Here is a 20,304-nt window from a genome sequence, read left to right on the forward strand (position 1 = left end):
TGAGCACACTGTCGCGCTGAGCTAAAGGATCCTGTCTATCCCACAATATACGCTGGATTCTGAGGACTCTCCTTATCAATCTTGCACCTTCCGCAATGGGTTGCTCGCGTAAACGGACAGGACATGGCTGCGACAGGCTTCCCAAATCCACCTTCGCTTTTATAGCCGTGGTCTCTCATCTTGATTACACGAAGTAATTTACAATTACTACTCTGAAATATGAATTACATCTGTAATAATCACATACATGTAATAGAATGTTAATAGTACATTTCCCTTTTTTAGGAAATGACCTGTGTGTATCTGTGTGAAATCAATAAATGGATCAAGTGCTGCAGGATCAAGTGCTGCATTATCTTCAGTTACATTGATGTTATTTATTTATGGTGAAACAGTGGTGGAATATCGCTGTTGCTTTCGTATAAATGAAGCGGACATACCTGCGTGGCCGCGATCTAATCCTGTTTACATAAAGTAAACCTGCTCCCGAGCAGGTTTACGCTTACGGCTCTGTTGCTATGACAGCAAGTCCCGGATGAGCTTCGGGGAACCGAACGATCCAGGATCACGCGAAATCGTCAACAATCAAATCCAGCTAACTTACTTAGCGAGGTACGAAGAACGGACCCCTGCTCTCTGCTTTCCTTTGTTATGCACCAGGTGCTCTGTGACTCATGTGTCCACCTGGGGTCTGAAACACCTATTTTACCTGTTCAAGGAAGGATTGCAGAATCTCTCATCACTGCTGGCATTGAAAGCCCCCCTCAGAAAATAATCAAGACGTCTTCTCTTCGGCTGTACAGATTCAAAGTGCGAATCAACTAGAGATGGCACGATACCACTTTTTTATGTCCGATACTGATACCGATATCATAAATTTGGATATCTGCCGATAACGATATGAATCCGATATAGTGTGTCTTAATCAATAAAACTGTTTTTTTTTTTATATTTTGCTGCATTTTGTATAAGTTCATACTCAAGTTTAAATAAACAACAACACTAAAGCTATTCTGTTATACCTGTATGTAAAAAATACACTGCACCCAAAATATTTCATAGCAATACTGATCAATCTAATAAACTTAAACCTACTGAATCCTTCCTATTCTGGTATTTTAAAGAGTACTTGGCAGAAATATTAAGCAACCTAACTAATAGGGTTGCAAACTCCCAGCAAAAACAAATAAGGAACTGTCACGGACTGCCAGGGCAGACCGTGTGGAGTGAGTAGAGGACCCAAGAGCAAACAGAGGTGAGGACACAAAACTGGACTTAACAAAAGGCGAACCTTTATTTATGGCCGAAAACTCATGGAAAAGAACAACAAAGTAACTGAGGGAAAACCTGAACATAGACTGGGAAACTATGACTCTAATGAGATTTAGACTGCAAAATACAAACTATGGCTGGGATACTATGACAAGGGGTAGGGGAGATAACACAGACGACGCGACACTGAACACAGCAAGACTGAGGACTAAATACACACATGAGGTGATCAGGGGAAGTGGAGACACATGAGGGGAAACAGCTGATACACATGAACCTAATGACAGGACAGGGAGAGTGAAACTACATATACTGACATTGAATACAGACTTTCAAAGTAAAACAGGAAACATGGAGACTAGACATGAACCAAACATAACCACACAGACATGACGCATGAACCAGGGAGACTTAGTACAGGGGGAGATGACATAAACTCCTAAGAAACAGGACTACACAGTAATCTAGAAATTAACTAGATGAACTAAGCTAAGGCACAAATAAATACAAAAGATACATAAACTCAAACACTGGGTCGCTCGACCCAGGACCATGACAGGGAACCACCCCCACCCTCCACCTCATGATGCTTAATCGACATAATCAACTTTAATTTGATGCAGTGTGGAAAAAAAATGCACTGAAATAAATTATTTTTCAAGAATAATTAAATAGATTCAACATCTTTCTTCAACAGAATTGCAGACTGCACAGATGGTACCTTGCCAAAGGAAAAAGTACTATAGCTTACTAGGGTATATTAGACTTAACAGTTACCACATACAGTAATAATAATAATAATGGATTGGATTTATATAGCGCTTTTCAATGCCACTATTCATTCACTCTCGCATTCACACACTGGTGGAGGCAGCTACAGTTGTAGCCACAGCTGCCCTGGGGCAGACTGACAGAAGCGAGGCTGCCATATCGCACCATCGGCCCCTCTGGCCAACACCAGTAGGCGGTAGGGTAAAGTGTCTTGCCCAAGGACACAACGACCAGGACAGAGAGCCCGGGGATCGAACCGGCGACCTTCCGGTTACAGATACGCTTCCCAACCCCCTGAGCCCGGTCTCCCATAATGGACTTCTATATATTTTACATAAGATTAAAACTTTGGGTGTAAGATTCAGATAATTATTTATTAAAAGCTAGACATTTTAAATGAGAATAAGAAAGAAAAGTATGTTTTTGTGCCCCCTTTTCCCTGTTAATGCCCTGTCGCCCCCCTGGCTAAACTTTGCTAGATCCGCCCCTGCACAGTTACCAGCAGTCAGCTACATAGAAAAAGATCCTGGTGTAGAAAGTAATATTAAATAAATTCTAACAACAGCTTATCAAGCTTAAACGTGCAGCTGTTGTTCAGCCGCTGGTTTCCTCTTTCTGGAGGTGGGCGATAAACAAACAAGAGAGACGGACTCGCGACAGAAAAGCCGATCAGCTGATCATTAAGCAGTTTCACGATTGAAGTAGCAGCAAGAAGAGGCACTCGCTCCATATATCGGTTGTTAAGCTTAACGTGGGAATGCTTTACAAACATTCAGAGATGAACTTACACACTTGCTTTAATTCTCTCTGGGAAAAGTTCCTCCGAGATGAAATGCCAGTTTGGTAGCGAGGCTACAAATACACACAGCCGCTCTATCACGTGAGCACACTGCTCCAACGAGCCGAGTTACGCCGTGTCGCAAGTTATATTTAATGGATCGGATTACATTTTTTATTTCTCTCCGATATCCGATCCAGTAATTTACATCAGTATCGGACTGATACTAGAATCAACTAAAATGATCTTCCAAATATCTAAAAGACCTCATCTAATCTGCTTTCCTCCCGAACAGACTATACAGATGCTACACCTGTTCTACCTGTTCACTGAATGGGTTCATGTTTAAGATATGATGGGCGGTTTGGAAACATTTTGCCCGAGTGTGTAAGTCCCAGTGTAAAGTTACAGTTCAAAATCGTTTTTTAATATTTTGCATTTGAATGAAAAACAAATGGAAGAGAAACAATTTAAAAAAACAAAAAGATCAGCAACTGAGACAAATCGAAAGAAGAAAGAACGAACTGAGCCCCAGATGCTGAGTGCTCTCTCTCTCCCTCTTCCTCGCCTTTCTCTCTGCAAAACTCTACCCAGCTCCAGGTGCCCTGAAGGCGGCAGCAGAAGGACGAAGCCAACACACCATCTGAGCCCGGAGCAGCCGGGGGCTGCTTCATTTACGCTACAGAGCCTCCCCGTTTAATTCGGCACAACACCCTGCAGCATGCGCGAACACACACACACACACACACACACACAAGTCAGTTCATCATGCTTGTGAGGACACTGCACTGACATCCATTTATTTCCTGGCGGCTCAGTTTGACCTCAGCCACATGAAAACCAGATGTCCTGTTTTCTCAGGACAGCCTTGTGTTTCTGGCCAGTTTTAGATCTTTTTTCCCCATCATGCTGGTCTCAGTTCAGTCACCACAGTTCAGTTCTAGAGTGAATTTATTTACTTGTACAGCTTAGGTAATGAATTCAAAAAACTTACTTGGGCCCATCTTGCCAACACCACCACATGCCTTCATTCAGTGCTGAGTCTTTATGTGAAAACTAGGAATCGTTGGGTTTCTAAAAGCTAATCTGAGAAGTCCTTGTCTGCATGCAACAACTTAAAAATTTCTACCTCAGAAGCACAACTCACTTGTCTGATTTCATAAGTAATAATATTCATCTCGAAAGTCAGAGAGAGGGTGAGAGAGGGTATACTCTGTGTTTTATGTCTCAAAAATGTTGATTGCAGTGTGTGGATAAAACCCATAGCTAGTGTCATACCACACCCCAAAACATACTTAAAGGGGAGATTTCTGCATGTGTAACCATTGTAGCAGCCACTGTTCAGAGAAAGGCATGAGTAACACTAAAAGAAAGTGTACTAGAAATCCAGGACAGTTATTAAAATGTTTAAAAACAAAGGTTATTGATAAGCCTTGAGCACAGATGGCTTTGGTTTTCTCAGTTTGATGGACCACCTGTGAATAAATTTGGGTCCTATCTCTGTGTGAGTCCATAATATTGCTGCATGTGTTTTATTCCCCCCCCCCAACGACAAAAAGCCGTGAAAAAGTAATTAAAATGAGCTGACTGTCTGAGATAAATGTCTGTCCGAGGAAGAAAAACACTCTTCATCACTGTCAGGAGAGCAGGAGGAGACAGAGGAGTAATATTAGCTTTATCACTGCTGGGAGAGGAGAAGAAGAAAGGGTTCAGAAAGTGAGACAGAAAAGTTTGTTTTAAAAAGAAAGTGAACCAGAATTCGAGGAGAAGGGATTAAAGAGAGGAGGTTTTATTAGAGCGTAAAGTAGAGGAGATGGACAAGTTTTATTACTGCTGAGGGAGGATTAGGAGACAAGGAGGAGATGGAGTTGATGGTGGAGAAAAACAGGTTTTTATCACATTGAGGAGAGGTTAGAGGAAAGAAAATGAGAGAAGGGGAAGAGAAGCAGCTGAAGAAGTGATAAAAGAAAGAGAAGAAAAGATGCGGTGGACTAAAAGTGAAGACAGGACAACAACACTGAGAATAAGAGATGAAACGAGGAGTGGGAAGGAGAAAACATGGAGAATGAGATAAAGAAAGTATTAGACACAGTGGAAAAAGGATGAACTATAAAAGGCAGATAAAAGAAAAAAGAGTAACTAAAAACAACAGAACAATAGAATAGAAAAACAAATAGAGGAATGAAAAAGGATAAAGTATTAGAGGAGGAATAGTTTTTCCCTAGTGGCAAATGATCAGTCAGCTTATAAGTGGTTCTGATAGGAGCGCTGGACAGCACCGAGGTTGACTGGTTGGCTGGCTGTCACCCATTCCAAGCCAGGTGACCTTACTCATTAATCAGCTGATTGGTTCTATTGGGGCTTTTCCATCCATCCATATGTCTGTGAGCCAACGAACAGCGAGACGGCACAGATTTTAATGCAACAAATAACAAGTTACCAAACAAAAAAAGCTGACTTCGTATTATCTTCATCTTTTTCTCTCTATTTTAAACCATCCATTTTAAATAACACAGGTTCCCAAGCTTTGAAACAGGTCGCTTTGCTGACAAAACAGAGGTTGGCAGTCCATTTAATTTTGTTTTTGTTTCTACAAAATTCTACTAAGGTGTAACAATGTTTTTGTTGCTATGTTGGTGTTATATAGGTATGTGTTGAGACAGCAGAATGGGGTGACACCAGTTAGTTTGTTCTGTGGTCATTTCTGCTATCGCAAAGAAAAAAATCCCCTGCAGCCTGTTGCGATGCTCTTGTGAGACCAGTTTTACTCATGCAGAAAGACATCTGGAGGACTTGGATGCCACATTTATTGCAGGAAGCTCAGCAAGTAGGTGAATAAAGATGGCCGCACTTATTAATAAGATGTGCTGCCACCTGTTCAGAAACGTATTCCTAGCAGGACATCTTATGCTCATTCTGCACTTCTGCATTTTATCTTCTCATTCATCTGGGCAAAGCTAACACAGCTCATTCATCTTTAGTCTAATTTAAGGAGGAAGAACAAGCAATTAAGCAGTATTCCTGTCTATAATTTTAACACTGAATTGAAGAGACACCTTTCTGGCACAGATTAGGAGAGACTCATCTTAGAGGCTTCGGGCCACTGGGCCATTATGACTTTTCAAATATTACCAAATGGAGCGATCTGCTCAAAAGAGCAAAATCGTTTCATTAATTCATAAAGACCTTTTCCCCTCAGACCTCAATTTTTTTTAATCCATTGAGATTTTATACCCTTAATCCTCCCGAGCTACCAGCAAATTTAGGTTTATCTTTGGGATGTCATCAAATTGTCTCTGCAAGAACCTGAGTATGTGGACTGTAAGGCAGACACTACTGAGCATGTGCAATGGGCTTGACAGCTCAGGAAACAAAGCAAAAAGTTCAAAACAGTTTTTCCCTTTATTTACAATTGTGCATTATTTTCAGTCCAGATTTCTTTAGTAGAGCCGCTGGTTACGCTTAAAAACAGTTTGACTGTGTGCTGAAAAAATATATACATTCTAAAGAAAAGCCACCTCAAAGAACACAGGACTTGTACAGCAGATACATGCGGAAATAAAAAGATTCATTCAGAAAGTTTGTTGTCTGCAAAGATTAGCCACTTCCACTCAAGATTAGTCCACTTTCTATATTTGGCACCATGTCTAAGTGTAAGGTTGAATTGTGTTGACAAACAGTAACCAAAAAGTTCAACATTATATCTTATCTTAAACATATTTTACAAGCTTCTGCTCTAGTATGGTGATACTACTGAGTTTTGCATAGATGTGTGTTTATGTCTGCATGCACCATTTGGATACAGGTGAGAGACACGTGGAACAATGTGGGATACTCCTTTTCAGGTTGCTGTTGTTGGTATTTTAGCTTCACCCCTGCCACGGAAAATATTCATTTCACATTATTCATAGTGTGCAAAGAAGTGTTTTCAAGTCTTACTTTCCATTTTTAATCATCCCTAAATCCCAAAACAGTCAACCTTTAGTCACCCATGGGGAATATGCTTTTGGCAGGATTGGATGCACGTGTGTCTCTGCTGGGATTCAGCCAACGTTAAGGTTACACTTCCTTATAATGCGCACTCAAATAACTGGACACCAACAATGGATCACACCTTGGTCTTGACATGACACTGACTGGCAATGAAGTTGACTAGATACCACACTAATAAAATCACACTGATCACTGAAAAAGTCCTACTCCAAAGCTAAGACTTTCTTTTGTGTGTGTGTGTGTGGGGGGGGGGGGGGGGGGGGGGGACGACTTCTGCGTTAGACCCTAGTTCCTGTCTTTCCAAAGGTTCCTAGTCCTTAACAAAGTTCCTGCTTTGGGAATTTGGGAATGCTGTCATTCTGACCATTTCTTGAAAGGAAGTATCAGGGAGTTTTTAAAAACATTCAATTAAATTATGTTAAAGACAGAAAGAAAAAAAACCCACCAACTGTACTTAGAGTACACTATTACAGGACTTGCAGCACAACCACTGCACACTGGTGCACAGCGTGAACAGTAGTAGTAGATCCTCTATCTTACCAGACTGTTGTAGTGCATGAAGAGCTAGAAGCCAGAAGCAGAAACTTTCAATATGAAGCTTATGTTCAGCCAGGAAGATCTGCATTTATTCATCTGGCTGAATTCTTGGATGTTGGGTGTCTGACACTTTTAACATTCTTCACGTCACTTCCTCTTCATCAGTCAGCCTGGGTTCTGTGTGCTAGCACTGCTCTTCTGTCATTCAGCCTTTCAGACTCTTATTCAGGTGTACCTACCTCCTCCACATCTTAACCTCATCATGGCCAGCTGGAGATAATCATCCAAGTCTCCACTTGCTTCATCTCTGCCACCACTAATGTCTAGTCTCCATGGGATCCTGTCCTGCTTCCTACCATTGCTCGACTCCACTCTTCTGTGTAGCTTCATCAGAATCTAATTGCCAAATGGTTTATTACTCACTCTAAAATCACATCTCCTTACTGAGTTACCACTCCGTCTGGTCTCATACTTACTTTCTGTTACGAGATCTGGCTAATGACTGAAAGAATGAGATCACAGATGCAAGTGGCTGAAATTAGTTTCCTTCAGTGTTGCTGGTGTTAACTTTAGAGACAGGGCGAGGAATAGAACTGAGGCACACCCAACTGGAAGAGTAACCTGTGGTGACCTCAGAACTCACTGTAGCGATCATACCATATATCCGATTTATGCCCTATAAATGCACCTGGATGCCACCAGAGGAAGTGGAAAACTCTCCTGGGAAAAGGATTCCTGGGATCCTCTGCCTCCTGCTGCCATTATGACCCAACTTCACATAATGAGAAGGCGGATGGATGGTTGAAGGGGTTGAATAGATAGATGGATGGGCTTTTATCCAATTTAATCTCCTATGCTGAAAATAATTCAAGTGAGTCACATTAGTTTTATTATGCTGAAGTATCAGATTTGAATAAAAGCTGTTTATATATTGAAAATAAATGCCAGACAGCACAGCTTCAAAATCTGCTCTTAGTCGTGTCTGAGTGTGTTTTTGTATTTGTTTGCAGTGCACGGTTTCTTCTGTGTTTGTCTGGAGAGGGATGTCGGTCTTGTTTTCCTGTAATTGCGTTGTATTGTATCTGAATGTTTAGTGTGTGAGCGGGGTTTTTGTATGTATGCTGTGTGTGCGTGGTGTTGTGCGTCTTATCAAGAGCTCATGAATTATTGAGTTCCATTTAGAACCCTTATCACTGTCCCCATGGCAACCAGCCTCATGGGGCACACAAACACACACACGCAGTGATTACAATATTACAACATGCAATACAAACAAAAACAAGAGCACAGCAGGTACACACACTATTGCCTGGCTGGCGTGTGTGCGTGTGTGTGCATTAGTTTGCTGTTGTCGCACCAAAGCTCCCAGTGGCCTCTGTTTGTCCTCAGTCCAAACTGGACATAGTGTTCAACTCATGTTTTATTCATGTTTTCTAAGTGTTTGTGATTATGCATATATATATATATATATATATATATATATATATGTATGTGTGTGTGTGTGTGTGTGTCTGGTGTGTTTCGATGGTCTAACGATGTTTAATGTGTACGACTGAACTGTTGCAAAACACCTGAGATTGAAACGACCTGCAGCTCTCTGGCTGTTCCACGAGCAACCAGACAGGCAGCGCCCTCTAGCAGCACAAGCTTTAACTGCAAGTGGCTCCAGCTAAAGTTTGCAATGGCTATAATTTTATTTCAAGTGTACCAATAAGAAATATATGCAGTTATTCACAAGAAGTGTGTACAGTATTTGTGCTCATAGCACTGCTAGCCATAAGTGGGAAATAAATATTAATGATATGACATTGAAAGTGTGACAGCCAGAAACCTGCTAGGTTTGGCTGTTTTTGTACCATGTTTACATTTTCTTGTCCCGTTCCTCCCTGTACAAAAAATGACAGGTGACTACTCTGCTGTCACTGAACCAAACCTCACTGTCTTGTCCAGAGTTTTTTATTAAATAGACATTTTTGAGACATTTTGACATTTTATCACTTAAGACTTTGAGCAGCCAAAAAAAAGGGGAGGACATTAATAAAACCTTAAAATCAGCTGATGGAGAGTGCTTAAGTCTGAGAAACACAGGAACAGCCTAAGGACTGAATGTCTGACTGATCTGTATAAAAAACTGTTGTATCCCTGCATAAGAAAGCAACATCAGTTTTTTTCACAGTCCAATATTCTTAAAAAGATAATGTTAAAAAAGGCATAGTATATAATCAAAGATTACAATTTTCTAACCATTTGCATAAGCTCCTATAATAGTCAAGGATGGTGACTGGAACCTTCACCCTAAGATGGCCTTTAAAATATAGTCAGGTCCAGTGCAGGTACCTCATAAATAGCATACAGCTTGAACTGCTTTGTGTACTGTATTGTGTTTCATTGACTTGTACTGTTCATGTGGAGACATTAAAGGGGTTTTTCAACCTGATTCAATTTTAATTACATTCAATTCAATTCACAACAATTCCATTGACAAACAAGCATCTACAGTGGGGCAAAAAAGTATTTAGTCAGCCACCGATTGTGCAAGTTCCCCCACTTAAAATGATGACAGAGGTCAGTAATTTGCACCAGAGGTACACTTCAACTGTGAGAGACAGAATGTGAAAAAAAAATCCATGAATTCACATGGTAGGATTTGTAAAGAATTTATACGTAAATTAGGGTGGAAAATAAGTATTTGGTCACCTCAAACAAGGAAAATCTCTGGCTCTCACAGACCTGTAACGTCTTCTGTAAGAAGCTTTTCTGTCCCCCACTCGTTACCTGTATGAATGGCACCTGTTTGAACTCATCATCTGTATAAAAGACACCTGTCCACAGCCTCAAACAGTCAGACTCCAAACTCCGCCATGGCCAAGACCAAAGAGCTTTCGAAGGACACCAGGAAAAGTATTGTAGACCTGCACCAGACTGGGAAGAGTGAATCTACAATAGGCAAGCAGCTTGGTGTGAAAAAATCAACTGTGGGAGCAATCATCAGAAAATGGAAGACATACAAGACCACTGATAATCTCCCTCGATCTGGGGCTCCACGCAAGATCTCATCCCGTGGGGTCAAAATGATCATGAGAACGGTGAGCAAAGATCCCAGAACCACACGGGGGGACCTGGTGAATGACCTGCAGAGAGCTGGGACCAAAGTAACAAAGGTCACCATCAGTAACACACTACAACGGCAGGGAATCAAATCCCGCAGTGCCAGACGTGTTCCGCTGCTGAAGCCAGTGCATGTCCAGGCCCGTCTGAAGTTTGCCAGAGAGCACATGGATGATACAGCAGAGGATTGGGAGAATGTCATGTGGTCAGATGAAACCAAAGTAGAACTTTTTGGTATAAACTCAACTCGTCGTGTTTGGAGGACGAAGAATACTGAGTTGCATCCCAAGAACACCATACCTACTGTGAAGCATGGGGGTGGAAACATCATGCTATGGGGCTGTTTTTCTGCCAAGGGGACAGGACGACTGATCCGTGTTAAGGACAGAATGAATGGGGCCATGTATCGTGAGATTTTGAGCCAAAACCTCCTTCCATCAGTGAGAACTTTGAAGATGAAACGAGGCTGGGTCTTCCAACATGACAATGATCCAAAACACACCGCCCGGGCAACAAAGGAGTGGCTCCGTAAGAAGCATTTGAAAGTCCTGGAGTGGCCTAGCCAGTCTCCAGACCTCAACCCCATAGAAAATCTGTGGCGGGAGTTGAAAGTCCGTGTTGCTCGGCGACAGCCCCAAAACATCACTGCTCTCGAGAAGATCTGCATGGAGGAATGGGCCAAAATACCAGCTACTGTGTGTGCAAACCTGGTAAAGACCTATAGTAAACGTTTGACCTCTGTTATTGCCAACAAAGGTTATGTTACAAAGTATTGAGTTGTATTTTTGTTATTGACCAAATACTTATTTTCCACCCTGATTTACGAATAAATTCTTTACAAATCCTACCATGTGGATTCATGGATTTTTTTTTTCACATTCTGTCTCTCACAGTTGAAGTGTACCTCTGGTGCAAATTACTGACCTCTGTCATCATTTTAGGTGGGGGAACTTGCACAATCGGTGGCTGACTAAATACTTTTTTGCCCCACTGTATACTGGTAAAAGCAGAAATATAATAGTGACAATAGCGTCCACAGAAGACAGAATGATACAACTTAAGGTTCAGATTTTATAATCTTGTCAGATATTCATTCACATCCATTTTATCCACTCAGGTATCGGACATATTGAAACAGAAGACCTAAAGCTGTTAAACAAGACCCTACCTGACCTATGTAGACTCAAGCAGAATTTCTAATCCACCTCATCACAACTCAAGGTTACACAAAGAGACTAGGTAAGTATCTACCCACACATTGACAGGGAAAAGACACAGTACTGACAGAAAGCTGAGGAGAAATCAGAAGGAGAATGTTCTTTTATAATGCTGCAGGAATGAGTGATAAACCATGGAAATGAGTTTACACTGTGCACTCCAGCTTTCCTTCTCTCAAATTCATCAGGTTTTTTAAACAGGTTTTTTAAAATGCCTAAAGTGCTTTGTTCTACAATATAAAATATTCTAGTAAATATCTTCTTGTCAACACTGAGGATTTTACATACACCAGAGAAGCAGTACTAATCAAAAGACAGGAGATGTACGCAGCAGAGTTAAAGATGCTCAAATTGTAGGTGGGAGTAACCAGGATGGATGGGATTAGAAATGAGTACACTTCAGAAGGACAGCTCAGGTTGAATAGTTTGGAGACAAAAGTAGAGAGACAAGGTTCAGATCATTCGTACATATGCAGAGGAGGGATAGTGGATATTGGACAAAGAATGCATGTAATGAGTGGTTATTCGAGTTACTGTCAACTTCCTGTCAGCTGGAAGGAGTCTGACCAGTCTCGACTGACCTGTAGAATCAACAAGGCATTTTCTCAAGTCAAGTTGTAGCAGTTATAAAAGCACAGCATTAAGGATCATGAGTTGTGGGCAATGGTTTAGCTCACTGGTTGAGCAAGTGACCCATATGCCATAAGCCGAGTTTAAATCTGCCATGAGGGCATCTGCTGCATCGGTCTCTCTGTTCTCTCTCCTCAGCTTTCCTGTCTCCTCTACACTGTTCTAACACAATAAATGCTAAAACAAATTACACTTAGCAAAAAGGTTTGTGAGTTTTAACTTTGTTGTGACAAACGTCAAAGTAAAGATCTGGTTTTTCTTGGTTAACCTTATCCATGATGTCATACACAGTTTTTCTGTCTGTAAGAATCACAAACAAAGCGTGTTGGAAAGCTATAATTTGAAACTTGGGCAGTGGATATATAGATAGTGTACAAATAACCTGTGAGGGCAAAAAAGCTATATTTACCTAATCAGAGAGGATTTGTGATTTGGTGCATGGGGTTTTTATTCCTCCTTATTGCAGTTGTGTCAGGGCACCAACAACAAAGACAAAATGCAGTTTTTGACGTCCTTGCAAAGATGATAGAGTCCTAAGACTGGTTCTCACAAAGATAGCAATACAGGAAAACACACACACACACACAGTGCAATGCTAATAAGGGATGCAGTCAGGTAGTTTTATACCTCCTCTTAAAAGAGATTTAGAGTCAGAGAGACTTAGAGCTACAATAACAGAGTTATCTCTTTTCTCTCTCTTTGTCTGTGAGCTTTTCTCAGAAAGAAAGAAAAAACACTTTAATGGGAAGGAAAGGAATAAAAACACAGAAGGCAGAAAAATCTCTCTCTGATGTTCATTCAGCTGCTTTTGTCAAACCTGAGCTTCTTAACAAGTGCAAAATAACAACTAAACTCATTGAATAGAAAAGATGAAAAAGATACGCAACAAAACATAAAAGAAGCAATAAACAGCAACAAAAAAAAACCAGAATCTTGTGTGGAGCTGTTAAAGGATGCATGTAAGAAACAAAAAAGACAAAACAAACCATTAATAAACAAAGCAGCAGATACTGTGAGAGAGTTAAACAGAAAAAGTGTTGAGTTTGCATTTCAAATTTTCCTGCTTTCTGCAGATCCTGACAGCAGCCCCCTCGACACAGGGTCAAAGGAAAACAGAGCTAAAATACTAATGCCCTCGCTATGCTAATGCTAATCCGCTATGCAGTCTGCAATCATCATTGCATTCAATAATAATAAAGTGTTAAATTCAATTCAGCAATTTTATATCAATAAATCACAACAACAACAGCATTAATGAAATTGACACTCTACTGTAGTGAGTAGAGAGAAGCTTGGGTTCACGAGAGCCCTGATTGTCTTGTAGAGACGTTTGCTGCCGGATACTCGATAGGCCGTTGCGTCATGTGCCTGGCGACACTCTCAATGGCTTATCGAAGAACAAAGAAAGCGGTTACAGCTATTCAAAACCCCCACTGGGCTGGCCAACATGATTGACGGTGGGCAAGCTGTGTGTACTCAGACTGTGTTTATTGAACACCATATGGGAAGATCTTGGAGAAGCTCACGACTTTGCAATGGGAAATAGATAGACCTGATGACCCGTGAGGGATATTAAGAACAACTGCGAAATTGGTGCAGTTGTCCGCAATCATCTCCCTCACTCATGCGGTTCCAAAACAACACATTTTTATCCCTGATAACGGGACTATGTCTCTCTGACCCTATCCTTCAAGGACACCAGCGTTGGCTGAAGGACTGTTGACTTTTGCATAACCAGATGAAAGGACACTCTCTCTCAAGTTGAACACAGGATATACACACATACATATGCATGTGCAGCGACACAGATGCACAGTCACTCCATTTCAAATGCCTCCAATGCTTGCCCCCCATCCGATGCAGACAGCAGGTCAGCTGGACTGCACAGAGATGCCGCCACCCGATGCTGCTGTCTACACTGGCTTACTCTAAACCTACTCACCCACCCCTGTTGCTTGTCACGTGTTTTCATTGTGTTACGGTGTGAAGATTCATGTGCTGAGGAGTTTTTGTTTTCTGTTCTAATACTGATCCCCTATCAGGAGCTCAGTCTGAGTAGAGTTCTCTTTTTTTCTTCTCCACTCCCCTATTGTGTTGTACCTTTCATTGTTTCTTCTTTACGCTGCCTGTTCGGACCTTTCTCCCCAATGTGATGTTTGTGTTATGTATGTGCGGTTGGAAGAGGTCCAATTTCGCTGCAGGCAACGGCAAGTGACAAATAAAGGCTTCATCAAATCAACTCAAGGTGCTTTATAAGGTCTACACCTTTTGTAAGGTGAAGAGCCTACAATATTTATTGCTTAATGAAGCTAAACATTTAAGCAAAGGTCATTGGGAATTCATCCTTTGGAAGAACGAATGGGATCAGGAATCTTCTGATTAGAGCGTCTGAGCACTTAATGCTAATGTGTGCACACAGGTTTGCATGTTTGCTATCCAATTTGGTACACTGGTGCTCTAATATTTGAGCTAAACTGGGCGTAGCCGCTGTGTCATGCATGTGACACGTCAAGAACTGTTTAATGGAGTGTATATTTGAACCAACTTTAACATTTTGGCTATATTAGCTCTTTGGCGGTTCATGTAGAAATATTTGGATGAGGAGATGGATGAGTTGCTAAGTTATTATCTAATGCTTGCAAGCATTGGGAAAACATCATCCACAAAAAAGCATTCTGATCAATCTGTCACAGCAAACCAGATAATTTGCCAAATAATTTCATCACAAATGCATGGAAAAGGCACCAACACCAGCAGTCCACTTCAGTGACTCAAAGCAGCAAGGTTAAAATCAGAGAGACAGATGGCAGCAAGGGCGCTCAGTGATGTCAGTCAAAACTGCTAACTTAAACACAAATATGTTGTGCTTTTTTTTAACGTTAAACTGAAGGAACTGCAGAGCTGTACTGTTAAAGTAAGTCACAGTATGAAAATCCAAAATATGGACCAGAATTGTAGAAACCTTTATATTCTGTAGCACTGAATATCAACATGGCTGCAAAGTCTGGAAATCACCAAAAGGTACTATTCTCTGACAAAACAGGATTTGCAGAACTATAGCTTGTGTACTGCAGTTTGAAGTGTGTGTGCTTGTTAATTTATAGTCTTTAACTGACCTCAGCAACCTGGCTACACACACACACACACACACACACACCTGTTCAGCTATCTTAGTGAGGGCCTTCATTGACATAATGGTTTCCCTAGCCCCTTACCCTAACCCTAACCATTAAAATGAATGCCTAACCCTAACCCTAACCAAGACATTGGATACATTGTATAAAGGAGTAACATTAAGAAGGGACTTGGTTAAAGGACACTAAAAAGGTACAGCACACTGCACAAAGACCCAGGAGCAGCAAGTGAAGATGAAGGTCATCACACATATTAGAAGACTGTTCTTATAAGATCCAGTGGAGCCTAACCACAGATGTAAAGCAGGTGAGTTCCCCGGTAAGAATTTTTATCTTGGAATCCAGACTGATGGGGGTTGGAAGAGAAGGCTCAAAAGCTGGTCTGAGAGGGGAGGCGGGGTGGGGCCCGGGGCAGACAGGGACATATTGTTGACATTCTATTAGTAATTTTAAGCCAAGAAGGCGCTTAACATGTAACACACAATATGAATATGCTCAGGTGTTATTTTAATTTTTATGGTTTGGGGAGGAGGGAGGGAAGGAAAATAACGAGGGAGGGATTAGGTGGATCACTTTTTAAGAAGAATGCTTTGATGAAGTGATTTTATTGGTCTTATTGGTCTTTTTAACTTCTTTTTTTTTATCTGGCCTGGCTCAACAGGGGTGTCTACTCCACATGGGAAGATATATGGCAATGACTAAAGATAATTACAGCCGAAACAGGCAGTACATGGGGGAGATGATGAGAAATGTCCCAAATGGGGACAAGGCGGTCTACATAGGAGTAATACTTCATATGACTGCACAGATCCCCCTTTATTCTAATATATCACTAAAGTGAGGCTTGATTTGAGGCGGCGTAGTTGAAATTAACACTGCTGCCATTGAAAAAATCAAATCACATAATCATGTGGATGTATGAATTGGATAAAATTGATACTTTGAGGAGCGGGCTAGATTCTTTTAAAGAGAAAAATTTAGGATAACTGACCTTAGGACCACCCAGGATGAAGATAACATAACATATTTAACATAAATATCATCCTGTGGGTTTTAGAGTTGGACAGCTTCATTGAGCTAGTCTTTTAAATCCACTTAGGACAGCCTGGCGGTCAGTGGAGTAGTCTTGGTATAAATAAATATATTCTACAGTTTGGAGAAGGATTTGAACTTATAATTGTAATTCCCGGTAAAAATGTTTTTTTAGCTTGTTTATGCATTTTTTTAATATTGTGAGAGGTGGAATAGGTCTGTGTTTTAGGTTTTTTTTAGGTATAATTATTTATGTTTTAGTATTTTTTAATAGTTTTTAACAAGTAAGCCTAACCCAAATATGGGGGCTAGTAAGCATACCGATGGGTCACCAGATCATCCTTGACCTCCAAACACTTACTAACATGAATGTGTAAATAAAAGGGTTGAAAACTAATTGATTGTGTTTGCTGTGTTCCTTAACAGCTGCATGAACTCTTACATTTACTAACTACACAAATTAAATTAAGTTTCCTAAAAAATGGGTGAGATTTCCCCTATGGAGGTGTGGGAGGATCTGATCGCCTGCTGGTTTTTAGTTGAGTTTTAATAATTTTTTATTTATTTATTATATAATTTTTTTTATTTATACCTGAGCACTTTTGGCCATTTCCCTTGATAAGTGCATTCAAACAGGGATTATATATTGGCATCCTCTCTATATGCCATCATATGGGATGTTACCAAGACTCAACACATAAAGGAAAACAGAGGAGAAGCACATATGTAACACTAGAAGATCATAAGGAGAATAAGGGGCCAGTCGGCCGCTAGGACCGTGCAACGGAGCTCCAAACGGAGATAACTAAGCCATAATCTCCTAATACCTAACCATAACCTAATTGTAACCCTGACACTAAAACCACATTTTGAGCCTCAAAAAGGCCGGTGAGGACCGGTGACTGTGTCCTCACAAGTGACTCTCACAAGTATAGTAGAATGCAGATTTTGGTCCTCACAAAGATAGCTAGATGGGAACACACACACACACACATACACACACACAGAATGAGGAAGACACACATGAGCTTGACCCTGTTTGGTCAAATTAAAGTCATAAATTGTGTTTCCATTAATGCCCTATTGACTGGTTTTAGTTTATTCCAGCAGAGAGGAGGTTCAATCCTTCAGCTGCTGTTAAACAGCTCCTGACCTATATGATGGAGAGAAGGAGAGCAAGTGAGGAAGAAGGAATGAAAGGGACCTGCAGGAAGAGGACAGTGAGGTAGGAAGAGGAGAGAGAGTTTTGTGAATATTTATCCTTCAATGACGAAAGACTTCGCCTCCATAAATCACTGTCCTCCAATCACACACACACACTGCAGTCTAATTAGAGTGTGTTATCGGAGCAGCAGACGAGCTGTTGATCCGGCGACCTTTGGCAACGAGGAAAACCCGCCAAGGCTCGCTCTCTCTCTTTCACAAACTCACACACACCAACTTTCTGTCTCTCCTGAGGAAAACACTTTGCTGAGTTGTGATAATGATGCTGCCGGACTCTTTCCAACTATCTTTTCGTTCTCCTCAACTTTGCACCATTTCCATTAAAATGCCTCTTCCTTCATTGTCTCCCTTAATTCAAACTTTTCTTCTATCTAGGCCCCTTTTTACTTCTTTACCTTCCACCTTCTTGCCTCTTTCCTTCTCCTTTCTTCCTTCTAGATGTGTGTTCCAATTGTTCAGCTTGTCTTTCTTTACCTCCTTTGTTGCCATTTCTTTTTCTTCCCACCTCTCTTGTCCTCTTCTTGCTTCCTCTTTTCATTTGAAGTTCCTGTTCAAAAATGACCTACAAACAAACTACAAGCTTTGATGTGTTTAAGTTCAAAGTGTCAGACTGTTGAGTGGGTAGTGAAACTGGAAGAAAAAGATCACAGATACAAGCATCAGAAATGGGTTTCCTATGAAGTGTGTCCTGGCTCACCCTTAGAGATAGGGTGAAGCTCACTCCTCTGCATTAAAGGAGCAATTTAAGATGCTTCTGGAGTCTGGCTAAAATGCTTCCTAGGCACTTCCTAGGTGAGGTATCTTGGACATGCCCAACTGGGAGGACACCCTGAGGAAGATCCAAGACACCCTGGAGAGATTATGTCTTTTGGCTTGCTTGGAAACACTTCGGCATCCCACTGGAAGAGCTTGAGGCAGTGGCTGGGGAGAGAGAGGTGAGGGCATCACTGCTCTCCCCACAGTGCAGAACCCCATCAGAGAGAAAGAAAGAGTTGGACTTTTGGATAAAAATGAAAAAGAAACTGAAGTCACATTCAACTGTTTTTCATCAAGACCACCTCTTTATCTTTAAAAGATCTGTGCTGATCAAAATTACCCAAAACACGTGAAAATGGTGTCTGCCTTGCAGAAACAGCAATCACCAGGGTTAGCTCTTATTAAAGCAGTTCAAATCAATATAATCTTCCCTCGGGTCTATTACATGAATCTCTGAAGGGGTCTGTAAAGGAAACGATGAACCTGTAGAGAGGTAGCAGTTGAACCTGAAACTTTGCAGCTCTTTTAGGGAGTTATCGTAGCTCATTGTTCAGCTGTCTGACTGCAACTTTTTTATTCTAGTTCACTCTCAGCACTCTCAAAGCGTCATTTCCAGTCACAACAGGCAGCTGTTTTCAGAGAAAAAGCTCTAAAAAGCTACTTTACTCTACCAGCTCAGCAGCAACCTGCACTCAGACACAGTTAGACTCACTGGTGAACATACTGGAGGTGAAAGACATCTTACTTTCTTTCGATGGACACAAATGCACCTGCAAATGAACGATAATGTTACTCTGCAAATGAAGGGTGCGCTAACAAGAATCTGGTTGCTAACAAGTACAATACACCTGCTTCAAAGTGTCATATATCTTGTTTCAGATGCTGTTATTACAGGCGTATTTCCAGTAAATGCTTTATTTCTGCCACTGCCGAGAGAGGAAGGTGTTGCAGAGAGGCGTAACGCAGTCAAAATTGGTACCTTAACTCACATGAGGTGTGCTGTCAATGACTCTGCATTGAATCCAGATGCACAGAAGGGTATTTGATTTGCCAGACCAGCAACCAGAGACGTTTGATAAGTCCAACATTAACAATGGGACATCAAGACAATGGAAATATATGGAGATAATTTATGTTTCGACACAGACTGGAGAGAACAGATGGGTGTAATGCTGTCATCTGTGTTTGAACAAACAAAGTCTCAGCCTGCTTGCAGAAAGTAGCAAAAAAGCTAGCAGTTCATTTATATACATATTGCACACACTGTAGCTCTTCTCTTTTGCACTGCAAAATATAACACCATCATATTGCACTTTCACAGGATGTATTCAGTGTGAACATTTTTGGAGTGCTGGAGTCATTGCAAGCCCAGTGGGAATGGGTATTTATTTTGCTTTGGTATGTAGGAAGCATAAAAAATGAATGGTTACATCCACTATACTAAAAAGGAGTCAGAAAGCAGAAGAAATGAGAAATGGAATTGTTAAGTCTGCGTACTGAGACAGATCTTCTGCCTGATATCAACTGGTTATTTCTCATTTTTCCAACAAGGCCTTTGCTGTCGTACTTGCAGATGTTTCTTTCTTTTCTCCTTTTGCATTTTTGGGGTTTGCCAAGAATCCATTTCAACATTTTCAGTTACAGTTCCCCACAAAGCAGGGTACCGTTGACATTTCCTGCATTATGGGAATATGATTATCAATCTTGGCTTAAATCTCGGCCCTGCAACACACTGGCGACCTGTCCAGGATGTGCCCCATAGTAGCTGGGATAGGCGTGCTGCACAAGTTCTAATAAGACAAGCATAGAAATGATCCCAATGTCAGAGGCCATTTTATTCTCACTGAAACTC

This window comes from Astatotilapia calliptera, chromosome 17, assembly GCF_964374335.1.
Source record: "Astatotilapia calliptera chromosome 17, fAstCal68.1, whole genome shotgun sequence".
Lineage (NCBI taxonomy): Eukaryota > Metazoa > Chordata > Actinopteri > Cichliformes > Cichlidae > Astatotilapia > Astatotilapia calliptera.